Raw genomic sequence first — 22,745 nt, 5'->3', positions numbered from 1 at the left:
GGTAACTTTTCTTTGACTTCCAATGCAATCCGTTTTGTCCATTCATTCCGGGTAGAGTGAACGCTGGCGTGAATGGTTGCCTCTGTTCACTCGCACAAAAAACGTTCTTATCCCGTGACTGTAAAGTGGCCTTTAGAGCTTTGAAAGGCGCTTAAAATGTTATGTAAAACTATGAATATTATGTGGTGAAATGGTTGATCACGAGATCAGTGTCGCTGTGTGATTACGTCAGCAGAGGGCGTCAAGGACCAGACGGAGAGTAATCATAATAAATGTCAAAAGAAAAGGATAGGGAATTAAACCCAAAATTCTAAAGATACTAAAAGGAGAGGAGTAGCATTACCTTACATTGCAGGGCTTTCTGAAAAACTACAGAGTCCTTTGGCAACACAAAATTCCTACTTATTTCAAACCGATAAACACTTGAAGGCAAAAATGAGTGCATCCAAAAGATAGGCTGTCAAATGAAAAACAAAGTAATGTAGTTTATTCAATACATTGGACAAATGAAAATTATGAAGAGCAAAACAATGGGGAGACTAAACCAATTCTCAAAAAAAAAAATACTTTATCAACACCGCTGGGATAATACTACTGGGCATCAATCTGCAGCACATATCAGAATCAGAATCAGAATCATCTTTATTGCCAAGTATGTAGAACACACAAGGAATTTGTTTCCGGTAGAACACGCTGCACTAGTATCGTCGTCGAAAAAAAACTGCTAAGTGGCGCAAAAAACAAATGAAAATGACAAAACCAAGAACAATACTAGGGAGCGTGTGACCGAGGCTGCCATCCGCGGCGCCATCTTGGATCAGTGATTATGCACGTCAAAGCTAGCTACCGCTCATTTGACGACAATGAGGTTAAAATTGTAGCGAAAGGAAAATAGATGCTTAGCTTCCAAGATCGGACAAGATCGGGCATTCTCGGAGAGTAATCATAATAAATGTCAAAAGAAAAGGATAGGGAATTAAACCCAAAATTCTGAAGATACTAAAAGGAGAGGAGTAGAATTAGCTTACATTGCAGGGCTTTCTGAAAAACTACAGAGTCCTTTGGCAACACAAAATTCCTACTTATTTCAAACCGATAAACACTTGAAGGCAAAAATGAGTGCATCCAAAAGATAGGCTGTCAAATGAAAAACAAAGTAATGTATTCAATCCATTGGAAAAATGAAAATTATAAAGAGCAAAACATTGGGGAGACTAAACAAATTCTCAAAAACAAAATACTTTATCAACACCGCTGGGATAATACTGCTGAGCCTCAATCTGCAGTACATATGCACCTCAAAGCTATCTACCGCTCATTTGACGACAATGAGGTTAAAATTGTAGCGAAAGGAAAATAGATGGTTTGAAAGGGGAGTAAAAGAAGCTGGACGAGGACTGTCATGACGGTCCCCCATGCGGACAGCTCTCTCTGCCGGAAAGCCATATCGTTACACGCAGCGACTCAAGAGTAAAATCAACGTGTGGGAAGCCGTTTAAAATCGCGTCGGGGGTGATCGTGAAATGAAAAGTGAAATCTGATTGAGAACGGGAGAGACCATTTCTCGGCCTACAGTGTTTGGGGTGGCTGCAAAAAAAAAAAAAGCTTACAGCACCTGGTATTCCCAGGCGGTCTCCCATCCAAGTACTAACCAGGCCCAACCCAGCTTAGCTTCCGAGATCAGACGAGATCGGGCGTTCTCAGGGTAGTATGGCCGTATGCGAGGGAATGTGCAAGAAAATCCCTCTTTATAGTGTTGCAGGGAGAGCGCCTTTCTTTGCTCATGGTGTTCGTTCTTGTCGGATGATGGTTATTTGGTTTTCCAAATACAGGCTTGAATCGATGAAGGTGTTTTTTGTGTCGTGTTGTCAAATAAGGCGCATGTGAGTCCAGCTGATGCGTTAATGTGGGTAACTTTTCTTTGACTTCCAATGCAATCCGTTTCGTCCATTAATTCCGGGTAGAGTGAACGCTGGTGCGAATGGATGCCTCTGTTCACTCGCACCAAAAAAACGTTCTTATCCCGTGAGTGTAAAGTGGCCTTTAGAGCTTTGAAAGGCGCTTAAAATGTTCTGTATAACTATGAATATTATGTGGTGAAATGGTTGATCACGAGATCAGTGTCGCTGTGTGATTACGTCAGCAGAGGGCGTCAAGGACCAGATGGAGAGTAATCATAATAAATGTCAAAAGAAAAGGATAGGGAACTAAAGCCAAAATTCGGAAGATACTAAAAGGAGAGGAGTAGCATTACCTTACATTGCAGGGCTTTCTGAAAAACTACAGAGTCCTTTGACAACACAAAATTCCTACTTATTTCAAACCGATAAACACTTGAAGGCAAAAATGAGTGCATCCAAAAGATAGGCTGTCAAATGAAAAACAAAGTAATGTATTCAATCCATTGGAAAAATGAAAATTATAAAGAGCAAAACATTGGGAAGACTAAACAAATTCTCAAAAAAAAATACTTTATCAACACCGCCGGGATAATACTACTGGGCCTCAATCTGCAGTACATATGCACCTCAAAGCTATCTACCGCTCATTTGACGAGAATGAGGTTAAAATTGTAGCGAAAGGAAAATAGACGGTTTGAAAGTGGAGTAAAAGAAGCTGTCCAGCACGCAGAAGCCCAGTTCTTCTTCGCGTACGAGTACTTTCATGACGGTCCCCCATGCGGACAGCTTCCTCTGCCGGAAAGCCATATCGTTACACGCAGCGACTCAACAGTAAAATCAACGTGTGGGAAGCCGTTTAAAATCGCGTCGGGGGTGATCGTGAAATGAAAAGTGAAATCGGATTGCGAACGGGAGAGACCATTTCTCGGCCTACAGTGTTTGGGGTGGCTGCAAAAAAAAAAAAAGCTTACAGCACCTGGTATTCCCAGGCGGTCTCCCATCCAAGTACTAACCAGGCCCAACCCAGCTTAGCTTCCGAGATCAGACGAGATCGGGCGTTCTCAGGGTAGTATGGCCGTATGCGAGGGAATGTGCAAGAAAATCCCTCTTTATAGTGTTGCAGGGAGAGCGCCTTTCTTTGCTCATGGTGTTCGTTCTTGTCGGATGATGGTTATTTGGTTTTCCAAATACAGGCTTGAATCGATGAAAGTGTTATTTGTGTCGTGTTGTCAAATAAGGCGCATGTGAGTCCAGCTGATGCGTTAATGTGGGTAACTTTTCTTTGACTTCCAATGCAATCCGTTTCGTCCATTAATTCCGGGTAGAGTGAACGCTGGTGCGAATGGATGCCTCTGTTCACTCGCACCAAAAAAACGTTCTTATCCCGTGAGTGTAAAGTGGCCTTTAGAGCTTTGAAAGGCGCTTAAAATGTTCTGTATAACTATGAATATTATGTGGTGAAATGGTTGATCACGAGATCAGTGTCGCTGTGTGATTACGTCAGCAGAGGGCGTCAAGGACCAGACGGAGAGTAATCATAATAAATGTCAAAAGAAAAGGATAGGGAACTAAAGCCAAAATTCGGAAGATACTAAAAGGAGAGGAGTAGCATTACCTTACATTGCAGGGCTTTCTGAAAAACTACAGAGTCCTTTGACAACACAAAATTCCTACTTATTTCAAACCGATAAACACTTGAAGGCAAAAATGAGTGCATCCAAAAGATAGGCTGTCAAATGAAAAACAAAGTAATGTATTCAATCCATTGGAAAAATGAAAATTATAAAGAGCAAAACATTGGGAAGACTAAACAAATTCTCAAAAAAAAATACTTTATCAACACCGCCGGGATAATACTACTGGGCCTCAATCTGCAGTACATATGCACCTCAAAGCTATCTACCGCTCATTTGACGACAATGAGGTTAAAATTGTAGCGAAAGGAAAATAGACGGTTTGAAAGTGGAGTAAAAGAAGCTGTCCAGCACGCAGAAGCCCAGTTCTTCTTCGCGTACGAGTACTTTCATGACGGTCCCCCATGCGGACAGCTTCCTCTGCCGGAAAGCCATATCGTTACACGCAGCGACTCAACAGTAAAATCAACGTGTGGGAAGCCGTTTAAAATCGCGTCGGGGGTGATCGTGAAATGAAAAGTGAAATCGGATTGCGAACGGGAGAGACCATTTCTCGGCCGACAGTGTTTGGGGTGGCTGCAAAAAAAAAAAAAAAAGCTTACAGCACCTGGTATTCCCAGGCGGTCTCCCATCCAAGTACTAACCAGGCCCAACCCAGCTTAGCTTCCGAGATCAGACGAGATCGGGCGTTCTCAGGGTAGTATGGCCGTATGCAAGGGAATGTGCAAGAAAATCCCTCTTTATAGTGTTGCAGGGAGAGCGCCTTTCTTTGCTCATGGTGTTCGTTCTTGTCGGATAATGGTTATTTGGTTTTCCAAATACAGGCTTGAATCGATGAAAGTGTTATTTGTGTCGTGTTGTCAAATAAGGCGCATGTGAGTCCAGCTGATGCGTTAACGTGGGTAACTTTTCTTTGACTTCCAATGCAATCCGTTTTGTCCATTCATTCCGGGTAGAGTGAACGCTGGCGTGAATGGTTGCCTCTGTTCACTCGCACCAAAAAACGTTCTTATCCCGTGAGTGTAAAGTGGCCTTTAGAGCTTTGAAAGGCGCTTAAAATGTTATGTATAACTATGAATATTATGTGGTGAAATGGTTGAGCACGAGATCAGTGTCGCTGTGTGATTACGTCCATAGAGGGCGTCAAGGACCAGACGGAGAGTAATCATAATAAATGTCAAAAGAAAAGGATAGGGAATTAAACCCAAAATTCTGAAGATACTAAAAGGAGAGGAGTAGCATTACCTTACATTGCAGGGCTTTCTGAAAAACTACAGAGTCCTTTGGCAACACAAAATTCCTACTTATTTCAAACCGATAAACACTTTAAGGCAAAAATGAGTGCATCCAAAAGATAGGCTGTCAAATGAAAAACAAAGTAATATAGTTCATTAAATCCATTGGAAAAATGAAAATTATAAAGAGCAAAACATTGGGGAGACTAAACAAATTCTAAAAAACAAAATACTTTATCAACACCGCTGGGATAATACTACTGGGCCTCAATTTGCAGTACATATGCACCTCAAGCTATCTACCGCTCATTTGACGACAATGAGGTTAAAATTGTAGCGAAAGGAAAATAGATGGTTTGAAAGGGGAGTAAAAGTAGCTGTCCGGCACGCAGAAGCCCAGTTCTGCTTCGCGGACGAGTACTGTCGTGACGGTCCCCCATGCGGACAGCTCCCTCTGCCGGAAAGCCATATCGTTACACGCAGCGACTCAAGAGTAAAATCAACGTGTGGGAAGCCATTTAAAATTGCGTCGGGGGTGAACGTGAAATGAAAAGTGAAATCGGATCGCGAACGGGATAGACCATTTCTCGGCCCACAGAGTTTGGGGTGGCTGCAAAAAAAAAAAGCTTACAGCACCTGGTGTTCCCAGGGGGTCTCCGAGCCAAGTACTAACCTGTCCCAACCCAGCTTAGCTTTCGAGATCAGACGAGATCGGGCGTTCTCAGGGTAGTATGGCCGTTAGCGAGAGAATGTGCCAGAAAATCCCTCTTTATAGTGTTGCAGGGAGAGCGTCTTTCTTTGCTCAAGGTGTTCGTTCTTGTCGGATGATGGTTATTTGGTTTTCCAAATACAGACTTGAATCGATGAAGGTGTTATTTGTGTCGTGTGGTCAAATAAGACGCATGTGATTCCAGCTGATGCGTTAACGTGGGTAACTTTCTTTGACTTCCAATGCAATCCGTTTCGTCCATTCATTCCGGGTAGAGTGAACGCTGGCGCGAATGGTTGCCTCTGTTCACTCGCACAAAAAAACGTTCTTATCCCGTCACTGTAAAGTGGCCTTTAGAGTTTTGAAAGGCGCTTAAAATGTTATGTATAACTATGAATATTATGTGGTGAAATGGTTGATCACGAGATCAGTGTCGCTGTGTGATTACGTCCGCAGAGGGCGTCAAGGACCAGATGGAGAATAATCATAATAAATGTCAAAAGAAAAGGATAGGGAATTAAACCCAAAATTCTGAAGATACTAAAAGGAGATGAGTAGCATTACCTTACATTGCAGGTGATAGAGTGTATTATGCACATTAGTAAACATATTATGTTATTTCATGTTTAGCTTAGTACACGTTATGATTATTGCACGTTTAATTTCAGTCTAATAGCATTATCAATCTTATTAGTTCAATAGTCATTGCAAAGAAGCAACGGCTCCAACTTCAATCTAAGACCCTCCCAACACTGAGTTGACCGTAGCTGATTGGACAACAGATCGCTGCTGTGGACATTCAAAAACTTGTCAGAGCTGGAGCTCGCTCTCTTTGTTCCTATCTTTGTCCGTGTGCTCATGTCTTCGCTCCTACCTAGACAAGAGAGTGATTTTTCTGTCTCACTAAAATAAAGTAGTTTTTGTTCACCATCTATCGTCGTTACTGATATTTTTATCACTGAACTTCTTTGAACACCGAACCAGGAAAGAAACAAGAATTTAAACCGAACATTAATTGGCGCCAAAACCCGATGCCAGTCTGCCAGCCTAAGCGGTTGAGGAGTGCCACCTGCTTGCCCGGTCAACAGGAGACGTGGAAAGTTCCCGGTGGTCTGCCCGTTAAAAAATTCGACGGGTGAGAGCGGAGGAAAGCAGTTCCTTCACTGGACTTGCGTCTTGACTGACGCAGAAAGAGCGGAAGAGCGCAGAAAAGTTTTTTTCTTTCTCCCTCTTCGCTGAAGCCTGCTTGTGAGTCCTCACGAGAGACGGGAAGATCCTCACTATTTTCTGGTGGCTGTGCGACTCCTGACCTTCTGGCTGGAGGATAACACGGCAGTTTTCAAAAGTTCACTAGGTGAGTAACGCGCTAGCTAGCAGCCATTATTTGAATGTATTGTGAGACTCCTCCTGGCCAGAGGTATCTTTCATTCATTCATTTCATTCATTCATTCATTCATTCATTCATTCATTCATTCATTCATTCATTTAACCCATGTACATACCGGTGTAACGCGGTTTTCTTTGGACTAAGGTGGGCCCAATAAGAAGACGGGGACGGTGGTACACAAAAGGACTTGTGTACGCGACATCCTAGTGCTTTTATGGGCTAGAGTGTCTGGTTTTGTTCCACATGCCGACTTATGATTCGGAAGTTTTCCAGCGAAAGAAATTGATCACAAGGTGGTGATAATCTGGAACTCAGTTGTGTGAGGACTGCGTCTGGTTGACAAAACCGAAAGGTTTTTAATTCTGATGCAGACGTTATATGTTATTTTAAAGAGCAGCTGCAAAAGTACTGGGTTATCTGAAAAATTAATGCATTTAAAATGGTTTGTTCTATGCTAGAATAGTGACACAGAGAGGGTTCTTTGTCTCAGAGAGAAAAAAGAGAAAGGGTGGGGGCGAAGTCATTTGAGCCGTTAGTGCGTGCCAGAGAGTGTGTGTGTGTGTGCGTGCATAAGTGCATTCCTTGTGTGTGCGTGAACGCGCATCGTGACTGAGAATTGGCGCGAATCACGCCCTTTGTTCTTGGGTTCGAATCAACATCACGGAGTGTGCCTCTTTTCTGAGTGATAGTCACTGAAGGAATTTGTTTGTTGGAAAATTGAAAATGGGTGCTATTTTTTCTAAAAAGACTCCAATTCATCGGGACGTCGAATTCAAGTCCAAAAAAATTCTAGGAAGCGAACTTTATTGCAAGAAGTGGATGGAACATGGTGAATTTTCTGGTGCTTTGCAAGTTCAACCTTTGAGAGAGCTCATGTTTCGATTAAAATTGCAGGAGGCATCCGCGGTTAACAAGTCTCTTAGGAAGATTCGGGCCGAAATCCTCGCTTGTGAGACTTGGATGGCACAAGAAAAGATCAGAGAACAGGAACTTGAAGCGAAACGAATGAAGAAAGAGGAGAAAGCAATGGTCGCGATGTCTTCCAAAGTGAGCTCTGACGATGAGACTGTGGCTTCATCTGTTGCACGTCCTAATGAAAAGTTCGTGGAAAATAAAAAGCAGCCATTGTTTCAATCCCCAGAACTCCCCCATGGGAGACGAGGGGGTGACGCGGGGGGCTGCCCCGGGCAGGCGCCTCACCCCCCCCCTCCTACCCCTCCTACCACTCCTCCTCCTTCTCTTCCCCCTCCTCCTTCTACCCCTCCTCCGCCGGGCTGAAGAAAGGGGAAGACGCAATCTGTTCAACCCCTGTGGGGCGGGTGGCCCCCCCGGTGATGACTCCAAATGTCTGTTGGGCAGACCAGCAGAATGGAGCGCTCATGACCCCTACTGGAGGAATATGAGAATTGCAACCTGATATTAAAAATCAGATTGCTGGTGACTGGGTGTCTTCGCGTATAAGGAGCAAAGCAAATTTGTTCTGGACAATTGTATCCGCTTGAAGAGTTGAATGAAATAAAAATGAATAATGAAAGCGATTGTGAAGCTTTCCCACTTAGACAGGTAGCTAACCCTCATGCTTCTGGCCTCAATGATCAAACAATCTTGGTCTATAGGCCGTGGTGTGACAGTGATGTCGCTGAAGCATGCAAAGGACTAGGTGATGTTGAAAATGCGGAAAGTTGGACTGAGAATTTTGAGTTATTGTGTGCTTCTTACCAGTTGAATGGACAAGAAGGTTCTCAGGAGATGTTTGGGACACCATTGGAATCGGGTGAAAGGTGACTTTACTGGGAAAACATCGACGGGAACGAACATGACGTATGAGGAGGTGACAACCCAACGGAGATTGGTTTGTGAGAACATCCGAACATTATGGAAAAAATCACCAAACTTTGGCATGATTCAGAATTGTAGACAGTTACGTGGAGAATATTAACATTTTTCGAGGACGCTTGGAAAATGTTTTTCGAAACCACTGCTGTATTCCTGAATCTGCTTATGAGAATTCCATATACAGTAAAGTCTCGTTATATCGATATTCAAGGGAGTCCGAAAATATATCGATATAACCGGGACTATCGATATATACGACCCTGTTTGCATGTAATTTTCTCCGCGCGTGCATAGAAATAGTATCGATATAACTGGGACTATCGATATATCCGATATCGATATAACGAGACTTTACTGTATGTCAACCAATTCAAGGAAACATTTCTCCAGAATTTGACGCCAGAGATTTGAGATTTCATTCGCAAACATTATGTCCAACACCGGACTGGAAGGTTGGTTGATCTCATGAAGTGGGCAATACAAGCCCAAGAAGTGGTGAGAAAAAAGTGGGGAAATGGTGCAAATTCGCCGGTGGAACATGTAATGGCATCTACCATGGGTAACATAATGGAGAACGTGTTATACCAGGATCGGGTGAAGAGACGGATGCCGCCCAGTGATCGATGCTACAGTTGTGGCAATGTAGGGCATATTGCTCGCCACTGCAAAAAGAAACATATACCGAAAAAGAAACATGGGAAATCTTACAGACCTCCACCATATAATACACGATATGGTAAAGAACAAAAAACAAAACATTCAGATTGACGCGCGGAACCCCATTTCAACACTGATGACAACAATCACAACAGTGGGAAATGGGGATCAATGACACCAGTTGAAATCTTGGATTTGACAAATGTCTTTGCCTTGACTTTGCCGGAAAACGAAAAACCTTATTATTGGCTAAAAATTGGGAAAAAGGATGTCAATTTTCTTTGCGATAGTGGTGTATGCAGATCAGTGTTAAGAGACACCATTCCAGGTGTCACTCCGAGTCGACAACAAAATTCTGTGGTATCTGCAGATGGGAACGTGACACACAAAATGGAACTGTATAGTGCCACTTAGCAGTTTTTTTGACAACGATACTAGTGCAGCGTGTTCTACCGGAAACAAATTCCTTGTGTGTCCTACATACTTGGCAATAAAGATGATTCTGATTCTGATTCTGATTCTGATTCTGATTCTGATTGTTACCTATTTCTAAACCAATAAAAATTTTAGATGAGGGACTAACTCCATACAAGGTCACTATGGTCTTGAGTGGAGAGTGTCCAATAAATTTGTTGGGGAGAGACCTGATACAACAACTACAAATAGCTTTAATACCGAAGAAGAAGGGTACAAACCCAGAAAAGTGAACTTTCTGGAGTCTTTCGTAGTTGACGCTATGGGAGACCCAGTAAAGGTCGATTCACTAGAATTATGACTAATGGCCACTTTAGGGGCGGAGGACTTTCCAGACGTCCCTGCCACCCTTTGGTCATCGGGAAAAACAGATGTGGGCTTACTTAAAACAGCAAAACCAGTTGAAGTACTGCCTAAAATGACTTATCGACCAAGACTTAAACAATATCCATTAAAACAGGATGCTATTATTGGCATCACTCCCGTAATACGGGATATGGTGAAAGCTGGTATTTTGATTGAAGACCCAACTTGTGAATGTAATACACCGATATTTCCTGTTAAAAAAGTGAAATCTGGAGTTTGGAGAATGGTGCATGATTTACGACAGATAAATAAATCTATACAATCACGTGCTCCGTGTGTGCCAGACCCACACACATTATTGAACAGTTTAAAACCTGACAAAAAATGGTTTACAGTAATTGATTTGAGCAATGCCTTTTTCTCCATTCCGTTACACAAAAATTCACGTCATTGGTTCGGATTTACATTTAATGGAAAAAAATATACATATACAAGATTGCCACAAGGGTTTACAGATAGCCCTACAATTTTTTCACAGGAAATGTCTTCGTGTATTGCTGATTTTAAACATCCTGAGTCTTCTCAGATTCTTTTGTACGTTGACGACATCTTAATTGCTTCACCGACTGAAGATGAGAACAAGACTGTATCAATAGCTTTGTTCCAATATTTAGCGAATACAGGTAACAAAGCTTCTTTGGATAAATTACAGTTTTGCCAAGAAGAAGTTGTTTTTCTAGGACATCTTTTGTCAAGAAAGGGAAGAGAGTTGACAACTAAAAGAAAACAGACAATTTTGCAGATTCCTCATCCTAAGACGAAAAAACAGATGATGACGTTTCTGGGACTGTGCAATTATTGCAGAACTTGGATTCCACGTTATGCACAAGTTACTCAACCATTATTGACACTTATATACCAAGACGAGATGGCACTGAAAGACTCTATTCAGTGGACTGAAGAGGGCAGTAAAGCATTTACAGAATTAAAAAAATTGATAGCAAACGCTAGCGTCTTAGCCTTGCCTGACTATGACAAACCTTTTGTTCAAACAGTTGACTTCAAAGACAAATACATGACTTCAGTCCTGTTACAAAAGCATGGACAAAAGCTGAGACCAGTTGCATTTTATTCTAAAAGACTGGATCCAGTGGCTGCAGCTCTTCCAGCATGTGTTAGAGCAGTGTGTGCCGCAGCGTTGGCAGTTCAGTCGTCAGCTGAACTAGTACTTTTTCATCCCACAACGCTGATGGTACCACACTCGGTTGACATATTGATTACAGGCACGAAAATGACCTTCTTGTCACCAGCACGACATTTGTCTATCATGACAACTTTGCTGGAACAACCACACATAACTGTTGAGAGGTGCAATAGCATTAACCCAGCGACACTTGTACCTCCCTGTTGACGGAGAACCACATTCATGCGTTGACAGAATAAATGAGAACTGCAAACGACGACCAGACTTGAAAGACACACCTTTACCTGACAGCATCTACCTGTACGTTGACGGCTCTGCGTCTAGGTCAGATGCAGGGGCTAACAGGGTAGGCTATGCTGTTGTGACCGATGTTGAAATTATTGCTGATGGCTCATTACCAAAAACGTATTCAGCACAAGCAGCAGAAATTGTTGCATTGACTGAAGCGTGTAAATGGGCGGAACGGAAAACAGTGACGATTTTTACAGACAGTCAATATGCGTTTTCCACACTTCACTGCTTTGCAGCTCAGTGGAACCGCAGAGGAATGACTACATCGAACGGAAAATCTGTCGAACATGCAGATTCATTGAGAGGCTTATTGAAAGCTATCCTCCTTCCAAAAAGTGTAGCTGTATGCAAATGTGCAGCGCACACAAGGGCTAAAGACAGAATTAGCTCAGGTAATTCAGAGCAGCTGCAGCCGCCAAGAACGCTGGTCAGACGACTTTCAATTTGGTAAATCAAGAAATGCGTGAATTGGTGCCTACACAAGTTTCGAAGGACATGCAAGCGTTAGCTACAAAATCCGAAAAAGATTTGTGGCTTGCCGATGGTGCTAAGCTCGTTGATGAGCTGTATAAAATAGACAACAAACCATGTTTACCGAGAAACATGTTCCCTATGGTGGCTCGATTGAGCCATGGTAGTTCACATGTATCAACAGCGGGCATGGTCTTTATAGCAGGGAAAGTATTCCATTTAAGCAGAGGTTTCAATTCGTATGCAAAAAAACTTTTGTCGGAGTTGTTTGATTTGCTGTAAACACAATCCACAAGGTAACATGCGACCAAAACGAGGAACATTTCCACAGGGGTCATACCCCTTTGAAGTGGTCCACATGGATTTCATTGAACTAAGCACAAGTAATTCTTATAAATACTGTTTGGTGTTAATTGATTCATTCACCAAATGGGTGGAAATTGTGCCTTCAAAGAAATCCGATGCATTATCCATTGCAAAAGCATTATGCAAACATATTATTCCAGAACATGGCATACCAAGAATAATTGGGAGTGATAATGGGCCACATTTTGTTAATGACGTAATAACCAAAATTTCTGAACATTTAGGTATTAAATTAAAGAACCACTGTGCATATCATCCACAGAGTGCAGGATTAGTTGAAAGAACGAATGGTACGATAAAAAATCGACTTAGAAAAACTATGGAGGCAACAGGCAAACCATGGCCTGAATGTCTGTTTTTGGTTAAATTGTACATGAGAATAACACCCACTAACAACGGCTTAACGCCTTTTGAGATCTTGCATGGCAGACCTTTCATCCTCCCATTATGGAAAGGTGTGCCCTGGCAAGAAAATGAATCAGATCCAGGCGCTTTGTTGGCAAAATGGTTGTGTGAAATGTTTACAACAAAAGAGGTCCAGTCAGCATGTGTACTGCCGCAGTCTCTGTTCTGGTCCCTTCACAGGAACAGAGACTGCTTCGCCCCGGAGACCAAGTGCTGATCAAGGCGATTAAGAGGAAGTCCTGGTCTGCACCAAAGTGGGAGGGGCCATTCACCGTGCTGATAACAACGCCAACTGCCATCAAGATCGCCGAGAGATCTACCTGGGTGCATCAAAGCCAGTGCAAAATTGTTCACCAACCAGATCCGGAGCAGGTGGAAGAGAGACAGAGCCAAACTACTCAATAGCCATGGGTTTGGTCCACATCATCTTGCTGTATGAATTAGTGGAGGCAATCCAGATGACGCACGTAAAGCCTCCCATTACATCAACCTGCCAAACTCCACCCTTACATCCAACGACGGCAGAAAAGTGCCCAAGCATGGCACATCCTGTACCCTGCTTTCCACTAGAAGCTGCAGGAATTGTGTCATTTCTCCTTAGCGTCCTCGTAAACGAAGCACGACAAGATGGAAGCAATTATCCTCAAGAGTTTTGGTACGCTCGTATCAAGTCTTTGAAGGCTTGGACCACTGATTGGGATTCCGTTGTGGTCCGTTCTAAGCCTAACACAGAATGGGTTCAAAATAACTGTGCCCAAGAAGCAAAACGAATCGTCATCAAGATAGCTCGAGGGAACTGGTTAGGAACAGGAACTGGAACTGGTTCAATGACTGATATCCAACTCGCCATCATAACTCATGATGTTGCAGGATGCATGGACTTGAGACTCTGTCCTGATTCTCGTGAACATCACACTGGTTAAATGCATCATGTCATCTTTGACATCACCAGTCGTGACATCGCCGTTCCAAAATAAACCGCACATCAGACTGACAGCCTATGTTGAAATACCTGCCGAAAAAGCCCAAAATTCAGGTGTCATGGACGCATTATATCAAACATTTGCAGGAGAAAACCATGACTGGAATCCATTGTTCTCAAACACGTGGTATCGTTATGCTACACTAATTGCTAAACAAAATAGGAAAAGTAATTGTTTTGTTTGTTCGTATATGCCACATTCCGTGACGCAACAAAAGGTGCATTCAAAGGTATTTGGAGACAAAATGGCTTGAGCTGCATATATGTTAATATCTTCGCATGAACCTGATCAACATTTTCCAGTTCTTCGCAATGCTTCGAGTGGAGAGATTGTTCCAAGTTTAGATACCATTTTGGAAACTGAAAATCAGGTTATGACCGAGAGCGGATTGCGATTACCAGTATGTGTTGCAATATACGGTACAGGTCAAAACTTAGGTTTTATATATGAGGATAAATGTTTATATGTTCTACCGTTAAACACCAATGTCACCATCTTACCCGTATCTTCACATCTTTGGTGGTTATGTGGTTGGAAAGTATATTCTTTTATTCCTCCGAGAGCCTACGGTATGTGCGCACCTGTTACTGTCACTGACAATACTCTCATCATTACCAGTTGTCCAGCGCACCATCATGTGAAAAGAAGAGTGTCGTTTAAGCCCCATGATTCAATCTGGGGAACTGATGTTCCAAAACAATTCAAACACCATAGCACAGCAAGTAAGGTAATGTTAGCCCCTTTTCCACAAATTGGAGTGGCTAAAAACATGCTACGAATTGAAACAATTGACTACAGGTTTCAAGTGTTTGTAAATGCCAGTTTGGAAGTAGATGAAATGCAAAACACTGAAATTGCAGCAATTAGACAAATGGTGCTGCAAAATAGAATGGTTTTGGACCTTTTGACGGCCTCCTTGACGCCCTCTGCTGACGTAATAACACAGCGACACTGATCTCGTGATCAACCATTTCAACACACCTCATCTCATCTCATTTTCCGTACCGCTTATTCCTCATTAGGGTCGCGGGGGTTGCTGGAGCCTATCTCAGCTGTCTTCGGGCACGAGGCGGGGTACACCCTGAATTGGTTGCCAGCCAATCGCTGGGCACACAAAGACATACAACAGTCACTCTCACACTCACACCTAGGGACAATTTGGAGTGGTTAATCTGCCTGCCATGCATGTGTTTTTTGAGTGTGGGAGGAAACCGGAGGACCCGGAGAAAACCCACGCGCGTCTGGGGAGAACATGCAAACTCCACACAGGGAGGCCGGACAGGGATGCGAACCGGCGACCTCTGCACTGTGAAGCCGGTGTGCTAACCACTCGACTACAGGGCCGCCCCATTTCAACACATAATAATCATAATTACACATAACATTTTAAGTGCCTTTCAAAGCTCTCAAGGACACTTTACAGTCACAGACAAGCAGAGGTACTATAATAAATACAATACAATCACAAATAGATTGCAATGAATAAAATACAATTATAAATAGAAACAGGAGAGAGAGCTACACACAGAAAATGCAATTTTAAATAGCTGGGTTTTGAGATGGGACTCGAAGGTGGGAAGAGAATCGATGTTATGAAAGTTCGGAGGAAGTGACTTCCAAAAATTGGGGGCAGAGCATCTGAGGGCTCTGTCACCCATCATGCTGAGACAGGCAGTGAGGGGCACACAGAGGTGTAGGGAGGAAGAGGATCTGATGGAACGAGGGGCACTTGAAATCATTCGGTAGACCACCTACGATTCAAAAGAACTTTAGGATTATTCTGCCTCGATGTGTAAAAACACATCTGGTCCTCTATAAACAGCAAGGGGGGAAGAGTGAGTGGGGGGAAAAGAGAGTGCAGCCGTTAGAGGAAGTGTTGGAGTGGACCCCGCGCGCAGATCGCCCCCCCCTTTGACATCTGAATCCCAAACTCAAATTCCCCAATTCACAGCTCGCCCCTCCTCCCGCAGCGGTTAATTCTCTGTCCAGTAATGGCGATTTTAAGACGACGAGCACCTTTGCCCTTTTAAGGCAGGAGGTACTTTACCAGCCGCGTGTAAGTATTTGAAGTCACACAGCAGCGATCTGTTGTCCAATCAGCTACGGACAACTTTGTTGAGAAAACATTTAGACTGAAACTTGATACTTGTTGCATTCTGCTTTCACAACGATTAAACTAATAAACTTCATAGATCCATGTAGACTAAATTAAACATGCAATAACATAATATGTGGGACGAGCGGACGCTGGCGCGCTTTGGCTGCCGCTGCTTTCCCGCGTAATGTTTTTTACCTGTTTTTTACCTTCTTTTAGCCTTTTAAACCTCTTTTTAGCTTTTTTATGGTTCACGAACCTCTGGAATTACCAGACAGTCACCAAACGAACGTTGGCTATCGATCCATCGCATGATTCCGGTCGCTTATCCGGATCACTGACGAAGCCGCGTTATCATCTCCACCCACCTGTTCCCGCTGTCGAGGGCTACCTGGCCGCTGCCTCCCTCTGTGTGTTGCTGGTGAATATCATGGCGCTTCTCCATCGACCTGTTGGGCGGCTACAGTACTCGGCGGCGGAGCTGCTGAAGTTCCGCTCCCGATGGACGAGCGTGCCACCGGCGATTCTCCGGTTTCCGGAAATCGCTCGTCGCCCTTCACGGAGGTATATCCACCGCGGATCACGTCGAGGCTTTCACCTCGATGGCTCCAAGGATATCACCTCCCTGTGGTCATCCGTCCGCCAGCCGCGCAGAGGGAGTAGCCGCAAGATCGACCACCGTATGTTAGCCGGCCTGGCTAGGTCGGCTAATGCGCCTCGTCGTGGGGACGCCACCAGCGTCAACTTCGGCCTCCTCAACGTCCGCTCGCTTACGGGAAAGGGGTGTCTTATCCAAGACATCCTAATTGACCGTAAGCTTGACTTTTTTTGTATAACTGAGACTTGGCAAACGGCGGGAGACTTCTCCGAGCTCAATGGCGCAACTCCACCAGGCTTTGTTTACATTGCTAAGCCCCGCCTCTCAGGCCGCGGAGGTGGACTTGCGATACTTTACCGCAAGAACTGGAGAATCCTTCAAGTTTCTATCCAGGAAACCCAATCCTTTGAATGTCTTGCGTGTAAAATTTCTGGACCCTCACCCACCATCATAGCCACTGTATACCGTGCACCAAAACCACATTGTGACTTTCTAAAAGAATTCTCTGAGGTCCTCACACACCTCTCCACCCTGTCACCGAATATAATTATTCTCGGAGACTTCAACATCCACATGGACAATTCCACTCTTCCCCTCACTAAAGACTTCACCTCCTCACTCGACAGCCTTGGTCTGCACCAATTCTCGGATTTTCCCACCCACATAAAAGGCCACACCCTGGACCTCATCTGCATGTCTGGCCTTACCCCTAAGAATTGCACAGCTGATGAAATCCCTATAACAGACCATTTCCTGGTTTCATTCAATGTTTCCATCACTCTCTCTCTCCCCAAACCACCCCGTGTCATCACATATCGCAACATCAAGGACATCAACGTTGCCACCCTTGCTGAGATGATTGCCACCCTGACTCTGGACCACAACTCTTCTCCTGATGAACTTGTCTCCCGGTACAACGCGGACCTCACGAACACCCTCAACGCCCTTGCTCCTCTAAAGTCCCGGTCTGTTCAATTTACCCGACCTGCACCCTGGTTCACCCCCCATCTCCGCTCCATCAAGACAAAGACTCGCCAACTTGAAAGACTTTACAGAAAGTCCGGGCTCACTATCCACAAGGACATGTATGCAACTCACCTTACCCTTTATAAGGACTCTATCTCACGCGCAAAATCGCTTTATTACTCTGGACTCATTGATTCAAATTCTGGTAACTCTCGGGCCCTCTTTTCCCTCTATCACAAAATCACACAATCTCCTATCTCTCTCCCCTCACACTTTTATTCCTCTGAGACATGCAACACTCTGCTGATGTTTTTTAGCGAAAAGATCAACAAAATCCATCAGCACCTCGGGTCCTCTGTCCGTCCCCCTTCTCCCAGCCTTTCTACTCCTTCCAAACTTTTTTCCGCTTTTGCACTCCCACATCCCTCTATAATCTCAGACATTATCACTAAATCCAAGAACTCCTCCTGTCAACTCGATCCCCTCCCCACTATCCTTATCAAGTCCTGCCTACCCTCTCTTCTCCCATTTATTTCTACTATTATTCACTCCTCATTATCAACTGGAATTGTTCCTATCCCACTCAAAACCGCAGCTGTCACTCCAATCTTGAAAAAACCTGGCTCAGACCCAAACGATTTCAATAACCTACGTCCAATTTCCCACCTTCCATTCATCGCCAAAATTCTTGAAAAGACAGTTGTTTCCCAGCTTCACTCACACCTCACTCACAATAACCTCTACGAACAATTCCAGTCTGGTTTCCGCCCCCGCCACAGTACTGAATCGGCTCTCATAAAAATCACGAATGATCTTTTTATGGCAGCCGATGCCGGTTCACTCTCCATCCTCATTCTTCTCGACCTGACCTCAGCTTTTGACACCATTTCCCACCCTATCCTTCTCGACAGACTTTCCACCCTAGGCATCAGCCACACCCCACTCCGCTGGTTTCACTCCTATCTCTCTGATCGCGCACAATTCATCCAAATCAACTCGTTCACCTCACGGTCCTCTCCGGTGTCCTCTGGTGTGCCTCAAGGGTCTGTCCTGGGGCCACTTCTCTTTATTATCTACCTACTTCCTCTTGGCAATATTTTCCGTAAGTTTGGCATTCACTTTCACTGCTTCGCGGATGACACCCAACTCTACCTCTCCAGCAAACCCGACGCTTCTCTTCCACCTTCATCCCTCTCATGTTGCCTCTCAGAAATTAAATCCTGGCTTTCCCATAACTTTCTCAAGCTCAACAGTGAAAAAACTGAACTTCTTCTTGTCGGTACCAAATCCACCCTCCACAAAACTAACAGTTTCTCCCTCACCATTGACAGTTCTACCGTGTCCCCCTCCCCTCAGGTCAAGAGTCTGGGTGTCATCCTCGATAGCTCACTTTCCTTTCACTCCCATATTAATAACATTACTCGGTCTGCTTATTTCCACCTCCGTAATATTAACCGTCTCCGTCCCTCGCTCACCCCTCACTCCGCTGCTATCCTTATCCACAGTCTTGTCACCTCCCGCATCGATTATTGCAACGCACTCCTCTTCGGTGTCAATCAGAAATTTATCCATAAACTCCAACTCGTCCAAAATTCTTCAGCCCGGATCATCACCAAAACACCCTCCTTTCACCACATCACCCCTGTACTCCAGCAACTCCACTGGCTACCGGTTAAACATCGTATCGAATTCAAAATACTTCTGTTTACTTTCAAAGCCATCCATAACCTTGCTCCTCCCTATCTTTCTGACCTGCTTCAAATCTCTGTTCCCTCTCGGTCCCTCAGATCCTCATCCTCCCTTCACCTCTATGTGCCCTCTGCCCGTCTCACCACGATGGGATGCAGAGCTTTCAGCCGCTCTGCTCCCAAACTCTGGAATTCACTCCCACCCAACATCCGTAATATTGACTCCCTCCCTATTTTCAAGGCTCATCTCAAAACCCATTTGTTTAAAATTGCTTTCAATGTCTAATTCTCTCTATTTTATTATTTATCATTTTACTTATGGTTTTATTGTTATGTGCTGTGTTCTATTGTTTTTATTGTGAAGTGTCCTTGGGTGTTTTGAAAGGCGCTTGAAATAAAATGTATTATTATTATTATTATGTACTGATCTAAACATAATATAACATAAAATGTACTAAGCTAAACATGGAATAACAATGTTTACGAATGTGCATAAAACACTATCAGTAACTGTAAAAAGTAGCCCCAGCAATTAACACTAACCCTAACAAGTAACCCTAACCCTGACAAGTAACCTTAACTCTAACAAGTAATCCCCACCAAGTAAATCTAAACCTAACAAGCAACCCTAACCCTAACAAGTGACACTAACTCTGTCAAGTAACCCTAACAAGTAACCCCAGCATGTAACCCCAGCAAGTAACCCCAGCAAGTAACCCTAACCCTGACAAGTAAGCCTAACAAGTAACCCTAACAAGTAACCCCAGAAAGTAACCCTAACAAGTAACCCTAACCGTAACAAGTGACCCTAACCCTGACAAGTAACCCCAGAAAGTAACCTCACCTCTCACAAGTAACCCTAACCCTAACAAGTAACCCCAGAAAGTAACACTAACCCTAACAACTAACCCCAGCAAGTAACCCTAACAAGTAACCCTAACCCCAACAAGTATCCCGAACCCTAACAAGTAGAAGTCATTTGAAGCCATTTTGCAAATGGACACAATTTGTCCGGTGGCGTCGGTTGTTGTTTCAACAAAAAATTTCAAAAGTCGATTCTTACCTTTGACCGGGAGACAGTAGGAGCTCTTGGATGATTTCTGGACCGGTTGAAGCCAGTTTAAGTGTGTGGAAAAGTTTCTGCGGGACACAAAGGAGAATATATCATCATATATATCATATAGAATATGACAGTACCCTGTCAAGTGTCCCTAACAAGTAACCCCAGAAAGTAACCTTAACCCTGACAAGTAACCCTAACAAGTAACCCCAGGAAGTAACCTTAACTCTGACAACTAAGCCCAGAAAGTAACCCTAACAAGTAACCCTAACCATAACAAGTAACCATAACCCTGACAAGTAACCATAACAAGTAACCCCAGAAAGTAACCATAATCAAAACAAGTAACACTAACCCTAACAAGTAACCCTAACCCTGACAAGTAACCTTAACCCTAAGAAGTAATCCTCACCAAGTAAGCCTAACCCTAACAATTACCCTAACCTTAACAAGTGACCCTAACCCTGAGAAGTAACCCTAACAAGTAACCCCAGAAAGTAGCCTTAACCCTAAGTAACCCTAACAAGTAAACCCAAAAAGTAACCCTAACCCTAACAAGTAACCCTAACAAGTAAACCCAGAAAGTAACCTTAACCCTGACAAGTAACCCTAACCCTGACAAGTGTCACATCTCGTCGCCGTCCGGGGCGCGCCCCGCCCCTCCTGTCACCTCCTCCGCTGCTCCTTGGAGACGGCCCCTCCCGTCATCACTCACCTGGGTTCCCACAGCTGTTTGTCATTCCTTTGATTGTGCCTTCTGACTATATTTGCCGATCACACACTACCTCTCCGTCGGAGTATTCTGGAAGTTACCCACGCCATTACCTTGCCGTCAGGTCTGCCATTATTTTGTCTTCTCTCGCCATCCCCTGTTTGTTATTTTTTGATCACATGTCTCAGTAAAGACTCGTGCTCCTCAATACCAGTCTCGCCGTGTATTTCGGATCCTACCTTCTTGCCTTCCCCCCCGTCACTCGAGTCCTGCCTTTTCGCCTCGAGCGACGTGATATAATATTCCGACCACCCATGGATCCCGCCGGCGAAGACAGGTACCTCGCCGCCCTTGTCCAAGAGGCGGAGCGTTCAAGCCAGCTGGCCCAAGCGATCGAGGCAGTCCGCCATGTTACTTCCTCGTTGGCTCAACGGCTTAAGGAGATGGAGACATGCATCGCCACCCTCACAGCCCCTTCCTCCCCACCCGTGGGTAGGCGCGATCTTCAGCTACCTCACCCCTCACGCTACGCAGGCGAAACCGGGCGTTGCGCGCAGTTTCTAATGCAATGCACGCTCGTGTTTGAGCCACAACCATACGCCTACGTGAGCGAGGAGGCTAAGGTAGCCTTCATCACCAGCCTGCTCACGGGAGAAGCTGAGACCTGGGTGCTGGCCATCCGGGAGTCCCGACCGGAGCTGTGCGCCTCGTACCAGGACTTCGTGGCCGAGCTACGCCGGGTGTTTCATCATCCGGTGACGGAGGTCGAAGCGGAGGGGAGAATCCTCGACTGCGTCCAAGGGGCCCGTTCGGCCGCGGAATACGCCGTCGCCTTCCGGATCCAGGCCGCTGGTAGCGGCCACGGCGACCGAGCGTTGAGTGGGGTGTTTCGTCGTGGCTTCAACGCCGATCTCAAGGACGAGTTGGCTACCCGCGACGCTGGCACCACCTTCGACGACCTGGTCAATATAGTCATCTGCCTGGATCACCATCTTCGGGAGCGGCAGAAGGAGCAGAGCGACCGACGGCCCGAGGATTTCCGGAGCCGGCCTAGGACGACCACACCCGGAAGCGAGCGCGTGCGGCACCTGGAGGGATCCCCGAACCCATGCTGATCGGGTGGGGGAACGACCGCACCAACCCCGGGGCTCGTCGCACCCGAGGCCCTCAGCCAAGGACCTCCGGACCCTGTAAGTCCCCGGCCAAGCGGTGACCTATGGAGGCCAAATCCACGACCCCGGTTACGCGGTTGGAGCTGGACAGCGAACTTATTGGCCCCTCCAGCTCCCAAACCGTGCGGGCTCTAGTTGACTCGGGGGCGGACTGGTGCATCATCGACCCCCAGCTGGTTGACTCGTTGGGCTGCCAACTCATCGATCTCCTTCCCCCCAAGGAGATCGTTGATCTGGAGGGTGGACTGTTAGCCCGAGTCACCCACCTCACGGCCCCGCTTAAACTCAGGGTGGCAGGCAATCACGTTGAGCACCGCCAATTCTTAGTTATGCCCTCCCGGAACGCGCCGTTGGTATTGGGTCTCCCCTGACTCAATATCCACGACCCGTCCATTTCCTGGGAGGGCTCCACCATTCAGGGCTGGAGCCCCTACTGCTACGCCAACTACCTGCGGTCGGCTACGGCCGGGAGAGACCCCTCCTGCGGTGGCCCGCCCGAGACCATCTGCCTCAAGGGTGTGCCGCAGTGTTACCACGACCTTCGGGAGGTGTTCAGCAAGGACAACACCCAATCTCTGCCGCCCCACCGACCATA

The 22,745-nt window shown here is 45.2% G+C and overlaps 1 long non-coding RNA gene, 3 other non-coding genes and 1 pseudogene across 4 annotated transcripts; 1 reads left to right on the top strand and 4 right to left on the bottom strand.

Annotated features, from left to right (window-relative positions):
• Positions 1–1,603: 1,603 nt before the first annotated feature.
• On the bottom strand, positions 1,604–1,722 carry LOC148881260 (5S ribosomal RNA). Its single transcript, XR_016114045.1, has one exon. It is a non-coding gene; the product is annotated as a 5S ribosomal RNA (ribosomal RNA).
• A 1,143-nt stretch (positions 1,723–2,865) lies between these two features.
• On the bottom strand, positions 2,866–2,984 carry LOC148881259 (5S ribosomal RNA). Its single transcript, XR_016114044.1, has one exon. It is a non-coding gene; the product is annotated as a 5S ribosomal RNA (ribosomal RNA).
• Positions 2,985–4,130: 1,146 nt separating this feature from the next.
• Positions 4,131–4,249, bottom strand: LOC148881258 (5S ribosomal RNA). Its single transcript, XR_016114043.1, has one exon. It is a non-coding gene; the product is annotated as a 5S ribosomal RNA (ribosomal RNA).
• Positions 4,250–5,394: 1,145 nt separating this feature from the next.
• On the bottom strand, positions 5,395–5,513 carry LOC148881257 (5S ribosomal RNA; annotated as a pseudogene).
• A 10,589-nt stretch (positions 5,514–16,102) lies between these two features.
• LOC148881256 (uncharacterized) lies at positions 16,103–18,098 on the top strand. The gene is made up of 2 exons (XR_016114037.1): positions 16,103–16,518; positions 16,601–18,098. It is a non-coding gene; the product is annotated as an uncharacterized LOC148881256 (long non-coding RNA).
• The last annotated feature ends 4,647 nt before the right edge of the window (positions 18,099–22,745 follow it).

This window comes from Hippocampus bargibanti, unplaced genomic scaffold (assembly GCF_051943395.1).
Source record: "Hippocampus bargibanti isolate YZ-2025 unplaced genomic scaffold, ASM5194339v1 Contig00087_ERROPOS6900000+, whole genome shotgun sequence".
NCBI classification, from domain to species: Eukaryota; Metazoa; Chordata; class Actinopteri; order Syngnathiformes; family Syngnathidae; genus Hippocampus; species Hippocampus bargibanti.
The sequence above is the reverse complement of the archived record's forward strand: the minus strand, read 5'-3'. Positions and strand labels throughout refer to the sequence as shown.